The sequence below is a fragment of the Polyodon spathula genome, chromosome 4 (assembly GCF_017654505.1).
Source record: "Polyodon spathula isolate WHYD16114869_AA chromosome 4, ASM1765450v1, whole genome shotgun sequence".
Taxonomy (NCBI): domain Eukaryota; kingdom Metazoa; phylum Chordata; class Actinopteri; order Acipenseriformes; family Polyodontidae; genus Polyodon; species Polyodon spathula.
Window position 1 is genome coordinate 12,337,091 of NC_054537.1, and position 24,230 is coordinate 12,361,320.

At 38.3% G+C, this 24,230-nt stretch overlaps 1 pseudogene; it reads right to left on the bottom strand.

Moving 5' to 3' along the window:
- Positions 1-19,576: 19,576 nt before the first annotated feature.
- LOC121313764 lies at positions 19,577-23,857 on the bottom strand (annotated as a pseudogene).
- Positions 23,858-24,230: the final 373 nt, after the last annotated feature.

Below are 24,230 nucleotides of genomic sequence, written 5' to 3' on the forward strand. Positions count from 1 at the left end.
GGATTTAGGTGGGGGCTCTGACTGAGCCACTCAAGGACATTTACCTTTGTGTTCCTTAGCCACTCCAGTGTATCTTTGGTTGTATGTTTTGGATCGTTGTCATGCTGAAAGGTGAACTTTAATTTAATTAATTTTCTACAAATTTCTAGCATATTTTTTCACTTAGAAGTTGTGGGGTAGGATACGTAGATAAATGAAAAAAAACTATTTTTAATGTGTTTTAATTCCAGGCTATAAGGCAACAAAAGATGAAAATATTGAAAGGGGGTGTAGACTTTCTATAGGCACTGTATATCAATTATAATTAATAAAGTGCCACGTCAATCACACTGAATATAAAAGAAAAATAAAAACTTAAAAAAAAAAATGCAATTCTCAAGTCTGCAAAACATTAAAGTGCCTAATTGTGGTTTGAAACTGGAAAATGAGTGGTTACCATGCACAGGCATGATGGAAAATACTGTAAAGTGACTGCATCTGTATTTGTCACCTTTTTTCATAACTCTTTTGTCCAAATCCATTGCCGAACATACATTAAGAAAAATAAAAACATGCTCAGTTCTCAGTGCTGTACAGAAGCGGGCTGGAAAAGTCCGCTCAAGGAACTACACCGCTCCGCTCCCCCCGCTTCATATACAATTGGCTAGCTCCACTACGCTCACACTCAGGGTGTTCCTACGCGTGAGACTGATAGCTGAACTATGGTTCGAACTATGGTTCGAGTAGGGTGGTGTGGCCCCTGGACAGTGTGTTCTTTGTGTGTGTGTGTGTGTGTGTGTGTGTCTCTTCTTCTGTGGGTGCTACTGGAAAATGGGTGCATGCAAATAATGCACTCATTGAAGTCAAACCATGGCCAAAAAAGGCAAAGGACATGGATATGGCCTTTTATGAAGAGATTGAATGCTTTACAAATGCTTTACATTGGCCTAAGTTCATAACACCTCTATAACAAGGAGAATAATGTTTTTTTCCGGCATTAAAATGTGTTAGTATACTACCCTTTAGCACTGACATGCATATGTACCTTTTTAACCATTCATAACGTTGTAGTTTTGTACCTACGTAAATATCAATATATTAATACCTACGAAAACAGACATATTGTTTTCACCACTCATGGATGTACATTTGCAACTAAAACAAAACAATGTTTACAACTTTCAATACTGTCCAAAAGTCCTTTCTACCATTATTTTACTTTCAAATCTTTTCTCAAAAAAAAAGAAGTTACATCTATAACAAATCAATGGAAAAAGACGTTAGAAGTTAGAAAAATGCAACAGCAGTTTAAAGTGGTGATATCAAACACAAAAGCTCAAGTTAGGAGAAGCAATTGGGGCAACCTTGTCAAGCATCAAGCAAATAAGCACAATTGGAAAGGTGCTGGGGTCCAACATTCACACAATTGTTGCTTCTAACTTGGCTTCTTTTTTTTCATCCCTCCACTTTACATTGAAATGCTCTTTGTAGAACCTCAAGGGGATTGTGACCATTCCCTTATCAGCTCAAAAGTCACATCTGCAACAAAAGACATTGACAATGCACAACCAAAAAGAATGCTCCAACACCCCAGCCCTGGATCTGCAATGCCTGCCCCATCAACTGCCACTTCCCATACACTTACCTTGCATTCTCATTATCCCTTGCACTCGTTGCCATTATTGGTCTTGTTCGTCATCTTCATTGTTGGAAATGAATTGCTTCATGCTCTTTCACATATTCTTGTATGTATTGGCTAAATGTCTGTCCATGTGTGCCCTGATTGATCTGTGCCTTACCTGCATGTTGTCCGTGTGTCTTCCCAAAGCATACTTGTCTGCGCCTGTGATGACGCCTCTCCCATTCCCTGTCTGTCTTTCTTGCTGTAGTAGTGCTTGTAAGGATAACCAAGAACACTTCAGTCTGTGTTGAGCACATTCCTTGGCACATATGTGTCTCAGGATCTTCAATGGTACCCTAAATATGATATATTTACTAACATCTCTGAATGACTGGGGGATCATTTGTTCTCTTTTTCACTGCCAAGACTGGTGTAGTATTAAATGTATTGTTGTCCTTGGCAACCCTTAGCCATAAACCTATTTTTAGGGTAAAATGAATGGGGTACCACAGCACTTGTGAGAGAGTGTTTATTAAAATCTCTTGTGCATTTTTAAAGAAACACTTTTCTATTCAGGATTACCAAGATATGTAGTAAGAGTCTGTGATGTCACTCAATAACAAACTCCCCATCACCAGTTGTACTGATTTCCTAGAAAAAGGAAAACATTTTAGGGTACATTCTACTTTTTATACACTCAACAAAAATATAAACGCAACATGCAACAATTTCAAAGATTTTACAGAGTAATAGTTCATATAAGGAAATCAGTCAATTGAAATAAATTCTTTAGGCCCTAATCTATGGATTTCACATGACTGGGAATACAGATATGCATCTGCTGATCTCAGATACCTTAAAAATAGGTAGGGGCGTGGATCAGAAACCAGTCAGTATCTGGTGTAACCACCATTTACCTCATGCAGTGCGACACACCTCCTTCGCAAAGAGTTGATCAGGCTGTTGATTGTGGCCTGTGGAATGTTGTCCCACTCCTCTTCAATGGCTGTACGAAGTTGCTGGATATTGGCTGGAACTGGAACAAGCTGTAGTACACGTCGATCCAGAGCATCCCAAACATGCTCAATGGGTGACATGTCTGGTGAGTATGCAGAATATGGAAGAACTGGGACATTTTCAGCTTCCAGGAATTGTGTACAGATCCTTGCAACATGGGGCCGTGCATCATCATGCTGAAACATGAGGTGATGGCGGCGGATGAATGGCACGACAATGGGCCTGAGGATCTCGTCACGGTATCTCTGTGCATTCAAATTGCCATTGATAAAATGTAATTGTTTTCTTTGTCCGTAGCTTATGCCTGCCCATATCATAACGCCACTGCCACCATGGGGCACTCTGTTCACAACACTGACATCAGCAAACCACTCGCCCACATGACGCTATACACAAATTTGTGCACAGAATTTAAGAGAAATTAGCTTATTGTGTGTATGGAAAATTTCTGAGATCTTTTATTTCAGCTCATGAATCATGGGACCAACACTTTACATGTTGCGTTTATATTTTGGTTCAGTGTAAAAAGCTTTCATGTTACAAGAGCCAATCAAGTCTTGTGAAAGTCGCCAACAGGCTTCAATATTGACAGAGTCTTAAAAGGCAGCATACAGCAACTGCATACATGTTTAGCCCTGTTTTGGGCTCATCAGTGCAGTGTAACCTTTAATGCTGAAATTTGCATATCCTGATTACCCACAATTCCAAAGTTATTGCTTTTGCCCACCTTAACTCTAAAGCTATATATATATAACCTGTTTTTTTAAACCAAATATTATATAGGTTCAAAATTAAATGAAACCATGGCCTTTATAAATAATGCAAAATTCTCTTTCCCAGAGAAATTGAGATTTATCATTTTGTATTTACTGTTCAACTTCTTCCTCTTATATAAAAAATAAAAATGTCTAGCTGGAAGCTAAACTGAGATTACTAAGATCTTATGATGAGTTTTAGCCTTTAAATGGTTTACAACCACATACATTTATGTAATAACTTGAAATGCATAAGGGTGGCACATTTCAGTCATAAAAAAGCTGCATCTATTCTCAAAATCTGATCAAGAAAACCTATTCTCTAAAAATAACAGATTTTTATCTTGAAACCAAACCTCACTGAAGAACTCACTATTGTCCTGTTAACATATCTGCTTTAGTTTGCATCTGATTCAATTGCATGATTCATGCGGCATTCATCAAAATAAATGCTTGAAGGGAGATTTAACATTGCTTCAGTGACTTGGTGCATATTAAGAATTCTAGCTGAGTAAACTCAAGGAACTAAATGCAGTAAAACATTTTCCATACCTGTTTTTATCCCACTGAATCATACTGTAGGCACCATCAAGAACCTTTTATTGAATACACCAGCATTTACCATATCTCATTTAGATTCCCACAGACACCTGCAGTAGGACATCAAAATTAAACAAGGACAAGAAAATTAAATATTTAAAAATCTTTAACATGAAAACAATGACTTTGAATTACACCTCACCTTTCATTTTTTATTATAGTATTTAAATGATCCATTTTGTTTTGTATTTTTATGTATTTGAATTAGAAACATAAACACATATACCAACATTTGTATTTATTTATTGGGTTAAGGAATTATTATGTTCTCTGACTATAATCGGCATAGAATGATTCGTGTCTGATATACACTGGAATTAATTTGCGAAGATGGTCAAAGCAAACATTGGAAAATAAATCATATGATTTCTCCCCTTTAATACTGCTGTGCTGCTAAAACCAGTAAATGTTTGGTTTTGACACCATTGACCACAGCATATTATTGCACCGTCTGTCTATCCATGTTGGTCTCTTAGGATCACCCCTTGAATGCTTTCATTTCTTTCTTTATTGCTGTCTGCATGTTGTTGCCATTGGTGATCATTTATCTATAACTGGTGAGGGTTGTCTCCGGTGTTCTCATAGCTTAATTCATGTTCCTCTGCCCATATACATTTGTATTTCTCATAGTTTTCTATCAAGATCTTAACTAAATTCTACAACATTGTTGTGTTTTTTAATAGTTTGCCATCACCTGGGGAGGTCTGCTCGCCATCGCATGGGGAGGCCAGCTCACCATCGCCAGGGGAGGCCAGCTCGCTGTCGTCAGGGGATGTATGTTTTCTACTGTGCTGTTGGAAATTCTGAGACCGGAACCCAAGTGAAGGGAGTCGCCACCTACAAATGGAAGGAGTTGAGGAGGCCACTTCCACCCGCAATAGTACGCAGCACCACTTCCACTGTGTCCCGCACTGAGGGCAGCAGTACCACAGCCAGCACCACCACTACTGCAGGAGTACGTAGTGCCGCTGCCACGGCCGGAGTGTGCCACCCCGCTGTCAGCCTTGCCACTGCCAGTGTTGTCACTGGCAGCATGTCAGCTGCCAGAACTGCCTTGGCTGGAAGAGCCAACCTTGGCGTTGTCAGCATTGCCTTTGGCAGTCTGTGGGGTTAAACTTCCCTATCCATGCTAAACTCGTGCAGAATGCGACTGTCTTCAGATGGATTCATTTTTAAAAAATTTGGAGAAGGTCACGTGTATAAAAACCTGCAGCTTTGGCTGATCGAGGTTAGTGTGTCAGAAGCAAAACAAGAGTCGTGAGGTAAAGCAAAATTATCAATAGAGAAAGATCAATAACAATTGATACGCATTGTGGTTCTACACCAGCACGATACTTGTTTGGTTCCGTGAAGTGTTTTGTTTCGTTAAACCTTTTTTGATTTATAATTAAACGTGCGCATCAGTGCCTCCATTTCCTAGCACTGTTGTCTGTCTGCACGGTGAAAAACAATACCCTTAATAAAAGTACAGATACAGCCCTGTTTTCTAACCTATAACCTTGGTTCTGTGTAATCACTATCCGTGCTGTCCGCTCTACCATCTTTTTGCTTTCAGAGAGAAAAGAATCTCTGTTTAGCAAAACCTCATCCAGGGCAGAGCACAGTTTAGAAAATAGCTGCTCAATATTTGATGCGATTGATTTGTCAACTATTCATCAAAACATGGAAAAGGTGTGAGGTTCATGTAGAAATACATGTCTAAAATCTTTCTCAAACAATAACTATATTGTACTCATGAGCTGCGTTCCACATCTGAAAGCCAAAACCATTGCATTATGTGTGAGTTTTTTCACCTGCATAAAATCTGTATATGGTATTGGAAAAGTGTCTTGGGATCTGCTCTAAAGATAATCGGAATCCTGCATCAGGAACACTAACTAACCCTATTCTTATTGTATTTTTAGTTTAATGCACTAAATGCAGAAGTGACGTTCAAGACTGCTTGGTTGAACAGAGTCTACTTACCTTCACCACTGAAATCTCAGTACCTTCTGCCATGCAGGAACAAGTATTCAAAAGCAGCTGTGGTTGGTTTTTAGTAGAGCACTGGAATTTGCATAGCAACATGGCTACAGCATAACCTACTAAACCTGGCAGTAACCAAATTACCTTGATCAGAACATAACCATCACTCAATTTTTAATTACCACTCCACATCTCTGACAAACCTCAACCTTAAATGGTGCGAGAACATAGCAGTTAAATGCTGCATACCTAGTACTCTCTTCTTACACATTCTCAGACAGATAGTAAGCACCTGCAGCTAAATATTTAACATTTGTGGAGGTCCACCCAAACTGAAACCTGTTCCTCAAATTAGTAAACATTGCTTCCCCCACCCCCACCAACAGGTTGAGAATCTGATTATTTGTAGTTAAGCAGTTTAAAGCGGTCAAATGTTTTCTCTACTTTGAAGAGAGACAGCAATCACTGAATTCTTTGCATTTTGGGATGGAGGAATAAAAAAAAATAAACACAATGCCTCCACTGAACAATCCGGGAAGGACCATCTCCAGCCTGAAAGCTAAAACTTGACTATTTTAAACTATTTTCGAAACAATATTGGGTAAATTGAGTAAAATAATACATACTGTTGACTCCAGTGTACCACTGCCTCTTTCTAGATGTGTATAGAGATACATTTATAAAAGTTAATTTGGAATCTAACTTGTATGTCTTACTGCTGTGAAACCCTTGTATCATTTAAGTGCTTCAAGCCTAATCCAACATTGTTTAACTGAATCATCCATAAACACTCATGATGAAAAAGGTTTTTTTTTTTGTTTTTTTTTATAGTTTTAATGCGAGGGAACAAACCATGTTGTTTCTTTACACTATTTATTTATATTTAATATTGAGCAGAGTTCAGGTTAGGACACCATGCCCTTATGTCAGATTCACTCAGCAAGGACGACTGAATATTGTGTTATTGAATTTTGCTCGACTTAGATGTTGAACTCATTCAGAAATGGCATTTGCCATTTGAGGAAGGTCTATGACTTCTTTAGTAAAGCCAGGCCTGAACTTTATAGCTTGAAAGCCTCAGGCTCAGAAACACACACTCTTAAAAGCTGGAAAGAAAGCTATAATTTTCTCTCACAGGTTGAACTTGAATAGCTGACAACAAATATTTTGAGATCTCCGGCAACTTCACATAGCATAGTCAATATGTGAACCTGCGCTCCCCTGACTGTGTGACTCACCCTGACACCACCCGGGGACCCCCACAGGTGCCATTTTATAAGTGCAATAATACACTTCAGGGGGTTCAAATTTGTTTCAATATCTGCACCCCTAGGGGAGTTGTTCTGCAAAAAGAAATATAAAGGGTAATACTCAACAAATTCCAATGCATGTTTTAAAGGTTGTTTTTTTTCTAGCTCTAACATTTTTGCAGAATTGGTGTATCTTAGCATCAGCTTATTTATTGGCAAAGCCTATAGCTAGATTTTTTTTTTCTCTCTTTTCTAATACAAAAACACACTAAAGAGACTTGCATACATTTTTTAGAGAGTACGTAACTGTGGCAGGCTGGCGAGTGGATAGAGGCCCAGAGACAGAAAAAATACAGATTTCCAGGCTGGGCGCTGCCTTAACTGGATTAAAAAATTCACTACAACGACAATTACAACTACAGCCCAGGGTATTGATGAAAAAACATGCAGAGCTTTGGGAACAAACAAGGTAATCAAAACATGCTTCATCAATCTGTCAGCTCCCCGAAGGGTTAGAAAAAAAAATAAAAACCTGCACCAATGCACTGAGCTGGTCAGTCATATTCAGACTGACCATAGAAGCCAGCAGCAAGGTGATCTAGCCCTCAGTAGTTTAAGGTACTGTTGATCTAACAAAAGAACCCTTATACCTTTTTATATTAAGACATTATGCCCATTAAACATACAATTGCAGAAAAAATGTATCATTATAATGCCATTTATGAATGGGTATATAGTAGTTAAAGAAAAAAAAAAATATCTCCTTTTGAGGACATCATCAGCACTATAAATGTATCCTGAGGGCCTTCGGTAGCTGTTGAAAATGTAGACTAATGGAATCTACCACAGCAATACAGAGGTTCATGCAAGCATGCCAAAGAGGGAAAGGAGTGTTTTCGGGCACAAGAAAATTTGTTACTGATTGAAGAAGTTTTGAAAAATGTACATAAACTATACGGTCCAAATCCCGTCTGCAGCTGCTAAGCAAGCCATATGGCAAGAAATAAAATGAATGATATAGGTGGCTGTCTCCAGGATGTTAATGAGATCATGAAAAGTTGGCGTAACACAGATGCAGTATTACAATTGATAAGGCATGACTATTCATTTTTCAAAATATTAGGCAGTGCTAATCTCATGGACAGCAAATTATACAACAGTGCACAGCAGTCCATTTTTTTTTATACGGTTTATTTAAAAATAATTTGGGGAGAGGACCTTTTTTTAATATTCAGATTATTTGTTTTGACAATGGTGATCATTTAAAATTTTAAATGAGGCTGTCGTTAGTTTGGAATGCACCAAACCTTCAATAACACCTAGCTGTCAACAGCATTTTGCCATCATTCAGGATTATGATTAGCAGGTTGACGTTTAGAACCGATGAAAACTTTATGCTAATGAGCTATTCATTAACCTTTATCTCAATTTGTTTAAAATATTCCTTCATGGATGAACATCCCTGGGGCTTAATGACACATGTCAGTTGTCCCTTATGAAAAGCAATGATTGTTACACAAGTGGCTACGGTCAAAATCTGACTATGTCCTTAACAGCCACTAACACTTTATGAATAACCCTTTATTAACATATTTATTTTACTTTGCAGTTTTATATTTCTTCAAATTAATCACTAAAAAGATATAACCCAAATAAATAAAATACAGTACCATTTTTATATAACATATCTTAATACAGTTTCCTTTCTTGTAGCAGGCTCTGAGAATTGTGGGCTAGGTTTTCAAATAAGTCTAAGCTTTGATTAGTTGTCTAAGGCCAAATTTGTAATTTTTTTGAGACAGGCAGAAGTAGGCTTTTTAGACATTTACATTGAAAAGGCATACATGCTTGCCCACTTTGATATTAAACACTTCCTGTAAAAATTCAGTATGTTCGCATGTATGCATGAGTAGTTTACACTTCATCAACATTCCCATGTGTGATGTTCAAAGTATTTATAAGTCATCAAGTTGCAGCACATAATTTGCTGCCTTAAAATTCTGAAAATAAAACCCTGTCAAAAATAATGTCAGACTGCTGAATTTTATAATTTGAGCTGTTTCCTTGTGAGGTATCTTTCTCGTCGTGGTTTAAGCTGTAAACTGGTACAAAGTATTCAATCAGTCTAGGTGCACATAACTGATTTTTGTTCTTATTTCCTGAAGAGCAATGGACTGTACAGAAAAGGCATGGCTGAATTGTTTAGTAACCAGCAAATTTTAGAAATTCAGAATGGCTTTCAAATCAGAATGACGCTTGCATGGGTAATAACGGCTCCTTGGTTAATAATGTTTTTTTTAAACAAACAGATTTATTTTTCTGCACAACATTTTAAAATCTGAACTGTAGTGGAAATGGCTGCTGCAACATTCTGTAAAGTCACTGTTTGGCTTGGAATGAAAAAAGAAGATCTGGTCAGTGTGATGTCATGTTCTGTTGAGAAAATATTATTACAAAAACAGTATTAAGGTAAATATTATTAAACAAAAAATGTAGCTCTCACATGTGTCAGGGCTTAGGCCTTGTGCATAGAAAATAATGTGTTTTGGGATTTAATTTGTTTTTCTTTCACTGTTTTTGTAGCTAGTTAGAAAAACTTAAAAGGAGCCAGACACTCTGCAGAGACGTGCTATCAGCTGTGTATGTGTGTTGACAGGGAATTGCAGCCAGGGATTAGATGGATCCCTGACCAGTGGGTAGGTCTTGGCAGAATGTCTCACTGCAAAACTGAGTTGCTGTTACACCGTCAAGGCCAATGACCCTTTTGTGGTGAATGTTTCAAACAAAAGAAATAACTACAGCAGCATGAAAAGTATTTTACCCCTGTCTGATTTTCTGCATTTTTGCATATTTTTGACACTAAATGTTATCAGATCTTAAACCAAAATATTAAATAAAAGGGATCCTGAGTGAACAAATAACACACATTTTGGATACTTATTTCATTTATTTATTAAAGAAAGTTATGCAACACCCAATGCCCCTGTGTGAAAAAATAATTGCCCCCATAGACTCAATAACTAGTTACGTCACGTTTAGCAGCAACAACTGCAACCAAATGCTTCCTGTAGTTATTGATCAGACTCTCACAGCACCGTGGAAGAATTCTGGCCCACTCCTTCATGCAGAACTGCTTCAACTCAGTGACATTTGTGGGTTTTCGAGCATAAACTGCTCGTTTCAGGTCCTGCCACAACATCTCAATAGGGTTTAGGTCTGGACTTTCACTAGGCCATTCCAAAACTTTAAATTTCTTTTTCTTCAACCATTCTGATGTAGACATGCTTGTCTGTTTCAGATCATTGTCTTTCTTCCTGACCCAGCTGCGCTTCAGCTTCAGCTCATGGATGGATGGCCTGACATTCTGCTGTAGAATTATCTGATACAGAGCAGAATTCATGGTTCCTTCAATGATGGCAATTTGTCCAGGTCCTGATGCAACAAAGCATCCCCAAATCATGACACTACTACCACCAAGCTTTACCATTGGTATGAGGTTCTTACTGTGGAATGCAGTGTTTGGTTTTCGCCAGACATAACGGGGCCCATGTTGGCCAAAAAGTTCCAGTTTTGACTCATCTGTCCATAGAACATTGTTCCAGAACTCTTGAGGATCATCCAGGTGCTTTTTGGCAAACTTCTTAATGAGCAGTGGTTTCTTTCTACCTTGCTATTCTGCCATGAATCCCATTTTTGCCCAGTGTCTTTCTGATGCTAGAGAAGCCTGCAGATCCTTGGATGTTGTTTTAGGATTCTTTGTGACTTCCTGGATGATTTTATACCTTGCTCTTGGAGAGATTTTGGCAGGACATGGCATGGACTTGATCATGGCATGATTTGCCTCTAGAACAGTGGTCCTCAAAGTAATTTTTGCACGTGCATAAATTGATCTCACTTGGCTTTTTGCAGGCACGCTAACTATTGCATAGGTTCTTAACTTACAGTGCCTTCTTATATATACATACAGTATATATATATATATATATATATATATATATATATATATATATATATATATATATATATATATATTCTTTAAGAGTTTTAGTGGGTTATTCTTGGCTCACTCTAATAAGGCCAACTGTCAGGTAGTAATTGTGTGTGTGATGCGCTTATTCTTTAAATAATAACCGTGAATAAACTAAAATAAAAAAGTGTAGATAGCATCTCTCTGTGTTTAAATTTGACAAATTTGTCAACACTTATCTGTTTTAAAGATCGCTCATCTCCAGTACAATTATTCAGAGAAAGTGGATTCGTAACTAAATATACTAAGGTGTTTCCCTTGTCTGGTGAAAAAAAAAAATACAGAGATAGAAAATTAAATTAAAAAAACTGGAATGTATTATTTTTCTCAATAACAGTCAGCAAAATGTAGTGCTTAAATGGATTATTAACACCCTGCCTCTGCTCACGAATGATTGGACAGCTGTTAGATCTTTCATTTTCCCTTTGGCTAGTCACTCGTCTTCAATTTTCTTGCATAATACCTTGAAGGGCCTCTGCTTGTGTATGATTTGACAGCTGAGTAAAACTTGGCAGATATTTGACTGTCCTATTGGTTAAACTTACAGTTGGTACCTGCACCTGCAAAAAACAACGTTTATGTCCCACCCAGCTAACTTATGATTTGGCTACCGCAGAGACAATGCAGGTGTTCTATTGGTTGATCGTATCGCAAAACCCATTCAGAAAAAAAAAAGTCTTTTACATAAAAAAAAATGTTACATACGTACAAGCACAGCATAATCAAGCAGTACTATCAACAGTCTGCTGTGGCGCTTTTGTTGGAAAACGTGTTTAAAGCTTTCTTTATTTTCCCACACTACGACCCAACAGAAATGTGTTCACAACCCATAATTTAAGAACAGCTGCCGCGGGCACGATGGCCTGGTTTCGCAGGCACGAATTTGAGAACCACTGCTCCAGAACCTGTGTGCTGACAACTTCACTCTGATGGTAAGGGCCAAAGTTAGTCAGATTTATATTGGTCAGGGCTGGCCCAAATCAGGCCTGATTGTTAACCAAAGTTAACTAGGGGGGCAATAGTTTTTCACACCTGAAGATTGTATGTTTGATTACCTTGCACACCAAACAAATGAAAGAAGCACCAAACTTTGGTGTCATTTTTTTCTCTCAGACTCCCTCTATATACTACTACAACCCACAAAAATATATGATGAAATTCAATGTGAAAAATGTGCAAAAATGCAGAAAATCAGACAGGGGGCAAATACTTTTTTCACAGCACTGTATGTGGCCACTGTGTATTTGACCAGTGCTGCTGTTCTAGAATAGGAGTTAGTTAAGGGGATTTTTATCCAACCAATATATAGAAGGTGTTTCAGGGAGCAGGTTCCTGCTGGTTGGTTTGAACCCTAGAGACGACCATGCACAACTGTAATTTGTCTTGCATATAACCCTGTAATTATAGAGGAACATAATCATCCAGCTCTCAGCGACAACCAGGGGAGACTTTGCAAATGATGTCCCTGGACTGACAAAAGCAAGTACAAATTCAGAAATGGTGACACAGACCTGGAGTCGAAGATGAGTGCATTATCAGTTGGAAGGTAGATGTGTTTGGAGGCAGAATTCTGTGGGAAGGAATGGTTTGGAAGTGCAGAGAGAGAGAGAGAGAGAGAATTAGAAAATGGAAAGCATGAATTGCTAGGTTGGATGCCTGGAATTGCAGGGGCTGACGAGGGTAGCGCGAGGCTGACTGGACTCCAGCATTGTATAAGTGTTGGAGGATCCCTGAGGCACCCGGCATGGGAGGTGAGATGAATGCATGTGTAAAAAGCCTACAAGTACTGTATGCATAAATGTTTAATGTTGGATAATTCTTCACTTCAGCTTTCAAAGAAACACCTCAGAACATGTAATATTCCCAATATCTCTGGCTTGCTCTATTACACAGATCTGTACTAAGCATATTCATTTCCTCCAACGATCTGCTTGCCCATTGCATGGCAGTAATCTTGGTACTGTAATGAGTTCCAACTCTTGTATCTGCTATCTATAGGAGTGAGCTGAAGCAAACAGCCAGATGCAGATTGGATTACACTGTTTATTTGTTTTATAACTTGCAAATTATTTGCTCTTGTTTTATCAGCACTAACAAATTACAATTGCATATTATCCTCTAGGTGGGAAACAAGGGCAATTGTTTAAGTGGACACTTTGGATTATTAGGTGTTTTGATATTCAAAACCCATCTATCCAAGATCAAGTATAACTCACTGATGTAATAGTGGTTGTAGCTAACAATGTCACTCAACTCAGCAAGTTGTAATTCCTTTCTTACTACTGCCACAAAGCACAGCTTGTTTGACAAGTAATAGGATCCTGGAATCTGGGCTTCCTAACAAACTCACACTGTCTATAGACCTCTAGGGGGAGCCTTGACATTAATGCTGCCATCTTGTGATCTTGTGACAGGCAAGGGTACTATTTTTATGACCTCTGTGCACAAGAAGTATCATGTATTGCATTGTAAGGTTAATTGACGGAAACAATTTAATAAAAAGAGGTGTACACAATTGTGTACCACAGGCACGACATTATATAGCCAAAGAGCAAGTGGCAAGTTACTGGGTAGAATCCCATTATAGTATTTTATTTTTGTTGTGTTCTTCTCTTCTGAATTATTTTTTTCAATAAACTGCCACGCTTGCAGGGAGATGAGTAACCATGCCACCCCAAGCATGTTTTTCCAAACACGCCAGCAGCATTTCTTCTGCTAATCCCATCTGCTTGACTGTCTGAATGCTAAAACAACCAATTACTTGAAAATCAAGTGAACTGACAACATGGCCTTCACAGTGTAGCTGTTGGATGTGTTAAGTCATTAGCTGTGCACATAACAAAAAAGGGAAAATGGAATAACTAACATTTGCTTAACTCTTAAATTGTAAAATGACAAACTAGACATAAGTGTGGGACATATTCCCTGAATATTATATTAATACCTGAATGTGTATTAATGATATACTTGGACTAGTTCAAAAACTGCTGTGTCTTAGGAAAAGAGCAAACTGATGTGTCTTAGGAAAAGAACCCATTGGTTCCTGGCAGGAATACTGAACTGAAGATGACCAGGGCTAGGAGGGGGGTATCTGGACTGGGTGAAGCTGAAGGGACAGTGAAAAGACCATAAAATTGCAAACACAAGCGGTTTGCTGCCAGGAAGACATAAAATATAGATGTCAACAAGTCCCAACTGCAACAACAAGCCGTTGGACGAAAGGAAGCAGACAAAAAACAAATCTCAAAGATCTGTGAGTCAAAAAGGTGAGGTACACAAGTGACCTCATGAAAGTAGCTACTCAGCAGAGTGAAAAGACTATAAGTATCCAAGCAAAACTAAACATGTTGCGCTCCACATCGAATGCTAACCAAGGTGCTGTCACTCTGCTAAGCTGAAGCTGCAACTCTGGGACTCGGAAAATTGATCCAAGAAGAGGAAACAAGCTGCAAGCAATAAGATTGAGACCCAGCTCGAGGTCTGCCGTAAAACTGTTATCAGACAAACCTGTCTGGGTCTGCTGTACACCTAAAACCACAGTATCCAAAAGAAACTGTGCCCTGCTACCTGCGTAGCTAAAACATTTGGCAAAGAGGACAGATTGGACAGGCCTGAAGACTTTGTTGCAGCTGTTTGTTGATTTTATCGAGAATTGAAAACTTTGTTGCCGAGTTTGATCCAATGTGGGATTGAAGACTTTGTTATTGAGAGGAGAGTCTTTTGTACTGAACACTTCACCAGACTGAGTTTCCAAACCAGCGGACCAAAAGTCTTCAAGGAACCGTTGAGTATAATTCCAGATGCAGTTTCCTTTCATGGAACTAAATTAACTGTAAGACATTCACATAGAATTAAACTGTTAATTATTTAGTTTGCTTTGCATGTGAAATAAATTTGAATGAAACTTTATGAAGTAATTCTAAGTAATCTACCTCATATTGTTATATGAAGAATTTCTTTAAAAGTAAACTTGTCATATTTTTAATCTATATACCATTAATAAGCTTAATGTGATATAATCTAAGATTATCTGCATCATTTCAGTTTAGGCTGTGTGTGTATGTGTGTGAGCAAGTTACTAGCTATGTCACAGCTTGTTTGTATTAATGAAGTTGCGGCTTGGTGTGTGAAGAGATAGGCTGTGTCATATTTCAATTGTCCCACTAGCCACCATGAATGCAGTGAGAGCTTTTGACTTGTGTTTAGTACTTAGACATTAAGAGACTTACTTTCTGACTTTTCTGATTTCCGTTTAATGTTTGTGTATAGTAAATACTTGATCTTTGTAAAACGTCAATTAAATATTATTAATAAGAGAACTAATCAACCCAGATAAACAGTGAATTATCAATTATTGAACTGTTCCTAAATAGGTGACAACATTGTTTCTTGTAAAGCAATTTCTCCTGAAGGTAGTATAAATTTCCCTATTATGGTCTGAAGGAAATCGATGAAACAAAATTAGTACTTTCTAAAATGATGAATGAAGATTCACAACTTTTGTGATAGTATAGAAATGCTTTGGAACAAAACATTTAAAATTGTTGTGTTTTACTCAAGTTCAAAAACTCTTGGACTGAGGCAACTTTTTTGAACCCAGCTTACAAGAAAAAAGAGTCATGGAAATCCCAGAGCATTCATCAAAATGGAATATTCATCCTATTGAATTCAATCTAGTTAAAAAAATAAGTTAATAAATAAATAAGACATAGCTTGCTCCTCAAAGAATTTCAAATACCACATGCATTAAATCAAAGAATGCAGTACAAGTCAGGCGAAAACTACAGCCTTATATTATTAAACAGACCTTAATCCATAAAGGGCTGATCAGCCACATATCCATGTCTAGCCAAAAAACAGATAAAACAGAAAGGAACAGCCTGAATATTCACTGTGACGGGCTGGGGCAAATACTGTGATTTTAAAGTGTTTCACGGGAACAAAGTACATATAAATAACACTGTGTAACAATTTTTTTTTTTTTTTGGTTCCTGGGTAGTAAGTGTTATTTCCTAATTGCTTATGCCTCAAAAGTATAGAAAATGGCTATTATTCCCCACAAACTTTGCTTTTGTGACCAGGACAGTTACCTATTTTCCAAAACATTCCAGATAGATTCAGTGCTGAGTAAACTTGGAGTAACTTCTAGAACTTTCTAGAACTTTCCAGTAATATAAATAGTAGTATAAATACAGGGGCCTTAAGCCCACCAGTTCAGTTTAGTTCCAGCTGCCTAAGTGGATACATATCTGCATTTTTGTGAGATGGTATCAAGAGGCTGCAAGCATCCAGCAGACGCATTTTGCTATGTCTGCGGCCAATTTATCAAGACAAGAGCGAAAAAGTACTCAGTGGAAGCATCTGCTAAGATGTGTGAGGCCTACAAGGCATATTTCGGCATGCCTGTCGGGGATCAAGACAAACCCTGGGCACCTCATTTCACCTGCAAGCACTGCAAAAAAACTCTGGAAGGTAAGATGGACAATTGTTGCTTGGAATTTTATGTTATAAAATTTGTTAAAATTTTTAAAATTGTAAAAGTTTTTAATTTTAAAATGTTTTACAATTTTCAATGTTATTGAAAAAATATATCATATATGAAAAATGTTGCGAGAATCTCTTACACATTAGTCATGGGTGAAATAAATGTATTTTTATAGGATAGTACAGAGGGGAAAAGAGAGACATGTAGCTCTCTATCCCAAGAATATGGCGGGAACCCACTGACCACTCAAGCAACTGCTACTTCTGCATGGTGGACCCTTCCAAACGTCAGGCTGGCAAGAATGCACCTGCTATCACGTATCCGGACCTTCCTTCATCCATTGCCCCAGTGCCACACTGCCATGAGCTCCCCGTACCCACTCCTCCGGAGAGAGAGCAGCCGTCTTTAGAAGAGAGCAGCAAGTCAGAGAGCGAGGAAGATGTTGTAGATCCAGATGACAATTTCAGAGGTGGAGCTGAGGAGAGAAACCCATACTACCCCAACCAAAAATACCTCAATGACTTGATTAGAGATCTTGGTCTCACCAAGTCCAATGCTGAGCTTTGGCTCTAGGCTCAAGCAATGGAACTTGTTGGATAAAAGTGTGCAAGTCGCAGATCAGAGGAAGCGTCACCAACCTTTTTCCAGCTTCTTCACCCGTCAAGATGGGCTCTGCTTCTGCCACAATGTGACCAGTCTGTTCGAGGCAATCGGAATCGCCTGTAACCAGAATGAGTGGCGCCTCTTCATTGACAGCTCATCCAGGAGCCTCAAAGCCATGCTGCTCCATAATGGTAACAAGTACCCGTCTCTTCCCCTGGCTCACTCGGTGCACCTCAAAGAGGATTACAACAGCATCAAGACCTTGCTGGACGCCTTGAAATATGATGAGTATGGCTGGGAGGTCATAGGAGACTTAAAAATGGTGGCATTCCTGATGGGTCTCCAAGGCAGTTTTACCATGTTTCCCTGCTATCTTTGCCTTTGGGGCAGCAAGGACACCAAGGCGCACTACCACAGGCGGGACTGGCCACAGCGGACCGAGTTCTCTGTGGGGAGGAACAACGGCAAGTGGGAGCCACTGCTCGACCCCCGGAAGGTGCTGATGCCACCACTGCACATCAAATTGGGCCTTATGAAACAATTTGTCAGAGCTCTAGATAAGGAGTCGGCAGCCTTCAAGTACCTTTAAGACTTCTTCCCTAAATTGTCTGAGGCAAAGGTCAAAGCCGGTGTCATCGTCGGCCACAGATAAAGAAGATCCTGGAGTGCAATGAATTCCCCAAGAAGCTCACTAGTAAGGAGAAAGCGGCTTGGAACAGCTTTGTCGCAGTGGTTCGGGGCTTCCTGGTCAATCACAAGGCCAAAAACTATGTGGAGCTGGTTGAGACTCTGGTGAAGAACTACGGCACAATGGGCTGTAGGATGTCCCTCAAAGTCCATATCCTTGATGCTCATCTTGATAAATTCAAGGAGAACATGGGAGAGTACTCGGAGGACCAAGGCGAGCACTTCCACCAGGATATACTGGACTTTGAACACCGCTACCAAGGACAGTATAACGAGAACATGATGGGAGACTACATTTGGGGGCTGATTCGTGAAAGTGATTTACAGTATAATCGTAAATCTCGAAAAACTACTCACTTCTAAATCTTTTGTAGTCATTTTTGTATTACTTTAGTATAAATACATGTTAATTTGGATTCATATGTTGTTTTTTTCTGACTTTATGTGAACGAAAAGACAAAAATTCCCCCGTTTTCTCATTGGAAATAGGTAAATTTCAAAATATCACTGTCCTGGTCACAAAAGCAAATTTTGTGGGGAATAATAGCCATTTTCTGTATTTTTGAGGCATAAGCAATTAGGAAATAACACTTACTACCCAGGAACAAAAATTGTGTTACATAGTGTAATTAAAGCCATTCTAATCAGAAGAGCTTACAAGTAAAGGCAACAGTTATCCATTCTGCTTATCCTCTGGTTATGCCCGAGGCCCATTCATTGCCAGTTGTTGCAAGTTTACCTTCGAAGGGCATAAGGGACTCAATGACCCTGCATGCACTCTTTATTGGGTCTCAGTCTGAGCATGGTTTAACAATTTATAGGGAGTGGTTTTAAAAAAAAATAAAAAAAAAAAAATCTGTGATTGGTGGTTACTGGTATATGGTACATTAAACATGTCTTAAAGGAGATGCAAGCCAATATCTAATAACACAAATTCCCTCTCATTATAATAACACATCTTTGCAGCTTTATTTACGACAAAAAATACAGACTGCACACTTTCAAAGTGCTTGTATTTACTTAAATGCATAGATAACTCAATACATTTTTGTAAGTGAAATGTAATGAAAATAGCACCAGAAGCTGTGTAGTCTATGTGCAATTTAGCATAAAACAGAAAATAAATGTATTTACTGTAGGAGTTACTTGCACCAGTGCAATGTGACCAACCATGTGCAATGCAGTTGCTAGGAGCTATCAAGAGAAATGTCACTCCACTCAGCAAGTGATGACATTTGACATATGGCTTCAAAGCATCATTAAGACTACACCTGCTGCAAGAAGGGTGATGTCTTTCAGGAGATTTTCTACCAGAAAAAAAAAGGTTTTCAAGGCAATTAAAAAAAAAAAAAGCGGGGGGGGGGGGGGGGGGGGGGGGGGGGGTCTCATAGGGGGTTTATTACTAAGAACAGATTTTTACCACATCAAACTCGATTTGTTCATAGTTCCTTAAGCAAACAGAAATAAAGTACATTTGTGACTAACGACTACACATGGACCAGATAGTGCAAATAGGCGCAACTATAATCTTAAAGAACTAGTATGCTAACCTGCCATCCTTGCCATTGACTGCAATCCACTTATTGATCAGGAGGAGTCAAGGTTACGGATGACCTCCATTCCCATCAAGTCAATCACCTCTTTTACTGCCACTGGACCTGAAACAAATGAAAAAAAAAGCAAAAAAAGCAATAGCATAAACTTTTTCAAGGTGTTTTTGTGTTGGTATTTCAATCTTTATGTTTTTTAGGAGTCTGTGTGGGTTACAGTATTGCTATTTCTTTATCTTTATTAAAAGTGTTAAAAATAAATAGAAGCTAATTTATTGCTACCGCTGGTTTTCAATGCATTTTGCTAAAAAGAAAAGCAATAGTGTATCTATGTCTAATGTACATTCATCTCGTAAACACTTTCACCTTCTATTAAACTACTGTAGCATTACACATTCTGTTGAAAAGAAAAGAAAGAGTATAGAGTTGTTGTCTCAAACTGACGGTTTGTCACAACACATCATTAGTCGGGCAGAGTTGATGGAGAGGCTGTCAGACTGTCACTGTCTCATTCACTCAGAAATTAACACAGAAATAAAAGAGAAATGGACATCAATGAGAATTATTAGTCAAAAAATCTAATGTTCTTTATGGTGCCAGTGTCAGAGATTATAAAGACAATAAAAAGATAGACGCCATATGGTAAGAAATAGCAGAACAATTGGAAATTTATGGTATGTCTAAATTTCATTTAGTCAAAGTGACGGGGAGCGGCACACACTGGATTTGTATTTTTGTAAAATGACACTTCTTTGTTTTAATAATGTTGACCAATAATAATAATCACATTCACATACTAACTGAGAGAAGATTTTATTAAAACTGAAAATCAATAAAAGTATTTTATATTAAATTAGTTTTCTCAGATTTTACAAAGAAATATTTGTAGATGCATTCTTTTTTGAATAATTTAAATTTCTTTGTTTTATTTATTTTATTTAGTCTCCACAAAAGGAACAAAAGCAGACAGTATTTTCAGTTGTGTGTGCTTTTTTTTATGTACTCATGCTGTATTCCTGTCGTTTGCTTTGCTCCCGGTGTGCATAGCCCTTAAGTCTAGGTCAGTGGTGTAGCTGACAGCCATGTGCAAAAATCTTGATCTGTCTCCAGCCCCCCCCCCCCCTCTCTGCACACTCCTAGTGCTTACCATATACAGTTCATCAAATCATAATGCAAGCATTATGATAATTCAATAAACAGTTCATTTAGGTTAATTAATCACAACAAAGTCAGAATACATGCAGGTTGTGATACGTTTGGATGTGACTGTCTAGTGCAGGTGGCTGATTATACATGCCCACTGCAATTGTAGAAGGCTTTATTTGTTAATAGCAGTACTTTGCAGATCTAAGGGTGTTTTATGCAGAGTAAATTAGTCTTGATGTAATAATTTTATCACCATGCAATCATCTGGTAATGAGTAATTACTTACCAGATAACCTCCCATATCAGTCTAGATAGCACAGTGAGATTCATTTTGTAACCACTGCTGTGCTCTAATTACAGTAAAAAGGTTAAAGCAAAACATTGAATACATTTTATACATAGTGTATTTTTTCACAATGCACATAAGTATTAAAAAAGGTAAGCCATTAACTAGTATAGCAGTTACAAAGTATACCTTTTATCTATAAGAACAAAATAAATAAAATAGATAGTCAGGTTTCATGACACTATTAAACAAGCAGTGCCTGCATGAGCTTTCTTCAGGAAATCCTCTCGTCCTATACTGTCACCCAAATGTGAAGTTAATGATTACTATCTGGCATCTTCAAGAGCTCTTCAATATTACATGCGCAGTGTTTGATCATTTACTTTTACATTCTTACCAATTGAAACATGTTTATCTTTTTGTACATCTCTATATGAGTGAGGAATATTATATGTTTTGTTTTAAATTAATTAATAAAAGAGGATTTCTCTATGTAATTGCAAATTGGATGAATTTATGGGTGTGGTACAATCTATTTAACCAATGTCTATATCTGGGCACATTTGCATTATATGTAATATATGTTTCTGTTTGTAAATTATGCAGGATTATTACTAGGAAAGACTTCTTTTTATGAAAGAGCATACAAATGCAGGCAGTTTTTAAACATTACAATTACAAAGCCACCCCAGGCAAGCAAAATGTCAAATATTATTTGAGAGTGCAGGCTTTGTTCTTGCAATCAGGCTGAATTTCTTTCATATCCTGTAATTAATAAGTAATTTGTGCATATACTTCCGTCATTAATATTTCATACAATTGGTGCAGAGAGGAAGCCAGAGGATTGTGATGACAAATGTCTTTAAGTTCATCCCCTTAATACCCAACTGGATTACGGTGGCTACTGAATATGCCTGAGGTCTTTGTCCTGCTCCTCAAACCAGTCACACACAATTCTGGTGAGGTGGATGGGTGTATTATTCCCATGAATGTAGTTCATCAGGTAATCAGGTAATGTGTATACAGCTCATAAGAACACAAGAAAGGTTACAAATGAGAGGAGGCCATTTGGCCCATCTTTCTGGTTTGGTAGTTAGTAGCTTATTGATCCCAGAATCTTATCATGCAGCTTCTTGAAGGATCCCAGGGTGTCAGCTTCAACAACATTACTGGGGAGATGAGCATAAAATAAGCAACAGAAAAATCGTACACAGACTTAAGTGGTACCGGTGATAAAATACTGGCTACTGAGACTGACATAGATTGAATAGATAAAGTACACAGGATGCAGTATGCCAACCATTTTTTTATGTTGTAGTTAAACCTTTCACCAATCATCACTAATCTCTTAGATCCAAGCCTCAAAATTCCCTAAATGACGTGTAAATACAGACTATAAGTGGAATTTCCTACCTCAGTATCAACCCTGAACAAAATTTCAATTTTATATTTCACGGGTCAGGAGCGATGCTACCTGTAGAGATGTCACCTAACTTCTCGGAGAGTCGGCCACCGTTGGCACCATGTCCTTGGCAGGATGAGGTCAGAGTCGGGTGAGGTCATCGCTGCAGATTATGAAAGAGCTGTGTCTTGATGCTTCTAATTCCAAGGGCTGGGTGCTCGGCACCCTCAGGGACATAAAGTTACTGAATAGATGTGTGATCAGAGAAGTGCTGTATTATACAGACTGTTATTTATTCCTGTGTTTTTAAAACTGCCAGCATTTCTTCGATGGGGGGGTTCAATAAAACCTTACTTGTGTCATTTTAAATCTGACTTCAGACTGTTTCTTGATACCTGCAATAACCACTTGACCATTACCTATTAGCCGTCATAGTAGTTGCATAATAAGAGGGGAACTGGAATGGCCTTTATTGATAATATAAATTGAAGATTTGTTATCGCAAAAGAATAGTATTGATTTCTTTGACCAAAGATGACCCCATAGGTGTGCTGCTGCGACTACTGGGTAAATTTCAAGAAGAGCTGTGCATTTTAGATGCGGTGTTTGGTTTTCGATATCTAGTGGCCATGCACTAGAAAACCATTGATTGTTTAAAATACCTCTGTATCCCTTAAATGAAGTGTCTGTAAATAAAGACAGGTCGTGAGGTACTGAAATGAAATCATCATAGAACATAGACAGGTCGTTCCAATGCTGTATGAGAGCAGACCACATTTTAATGTCTTTTCTAGCTTCTGATAAAACATTAATATAAGAGTTCAAGTTTTTTGCTTTCGATGAAAGAGCAAGTAATCAAGATATAAATGTCTGTCCCTTGGGGATAATGCGAATTGCAAAATTGAAATAGCCCAGCAGAGAGAGCAGTGCGCATTTCCTGAAAGTTTTACTAGTCTGAAAGTTCTGAATAAGGGAACGAATGTGGTTGAGTTTAGATACAGGGAGCCTGGCTTCAAACTTTTCTGTGTCCAGTAGGATTCCTAGAAATTCCAGTGAATGAAGGATGTCAATTGTTTTTTCCTCTGAAAGCGGGATGCCAACTTTTGAAAATAAACTTTTAAGCTTGGTGATCACTTCTGCTGGTGGATCTAAGGAAGGAGAGATTAAGAGTAAATCATCAAGTAGGTGGAGCTTCTGAAAGAGTATCAGATATTTTCAGGCTGCTACAGCATCCAAAAGTTAACTGTGTAGAAAAATACAAATTTTCTTCCCAGCATATCCCAAACAGGTGACGAACAGAAGGATGGATTGGCATTACTTTAACTGCGTCTGCTTTTGCTAACCAGGAACCACGACCTGCTAATTTAATTGAATCAATTGCATTGTAGAGAAAATTGATCATGAGGAATAAGCGAGTTGATGCTACTGGTGCTTGATACCTATGGTGCTAATAAGTCTATGATAAAACGCTTTTTTCCTGACATTTTCCGAGTGGCGATGCTGATAGGGTCCTGTAGATTGGAAACGGGGGAGCTGGAAATGGGAGAGCTGAAAACAGGATGACCATGAATCCTTTTTAATGTACTGTCTGAGTTCTTGAATAACAGAATGGATTCCCCCGGAGTTAGATTTTTCAGTAATCTGGGGTGTCTGGATTTTATTGAGACTGATAAACCTCCGAATCCACAACTCGATGGTTCAGAAATTCAGATGTAGCCATCAATAGAGAAACTGGATTAACGCCTTTTCCTTCAATTATTCTTCGCCGAATCTGCAGGGTTATTGAGTGACAGCGAGCAGTGGTTGTGGAGGCGGGAACATATGCTGTGGCAAAATGGAGGCTCAACCGTAGGGACT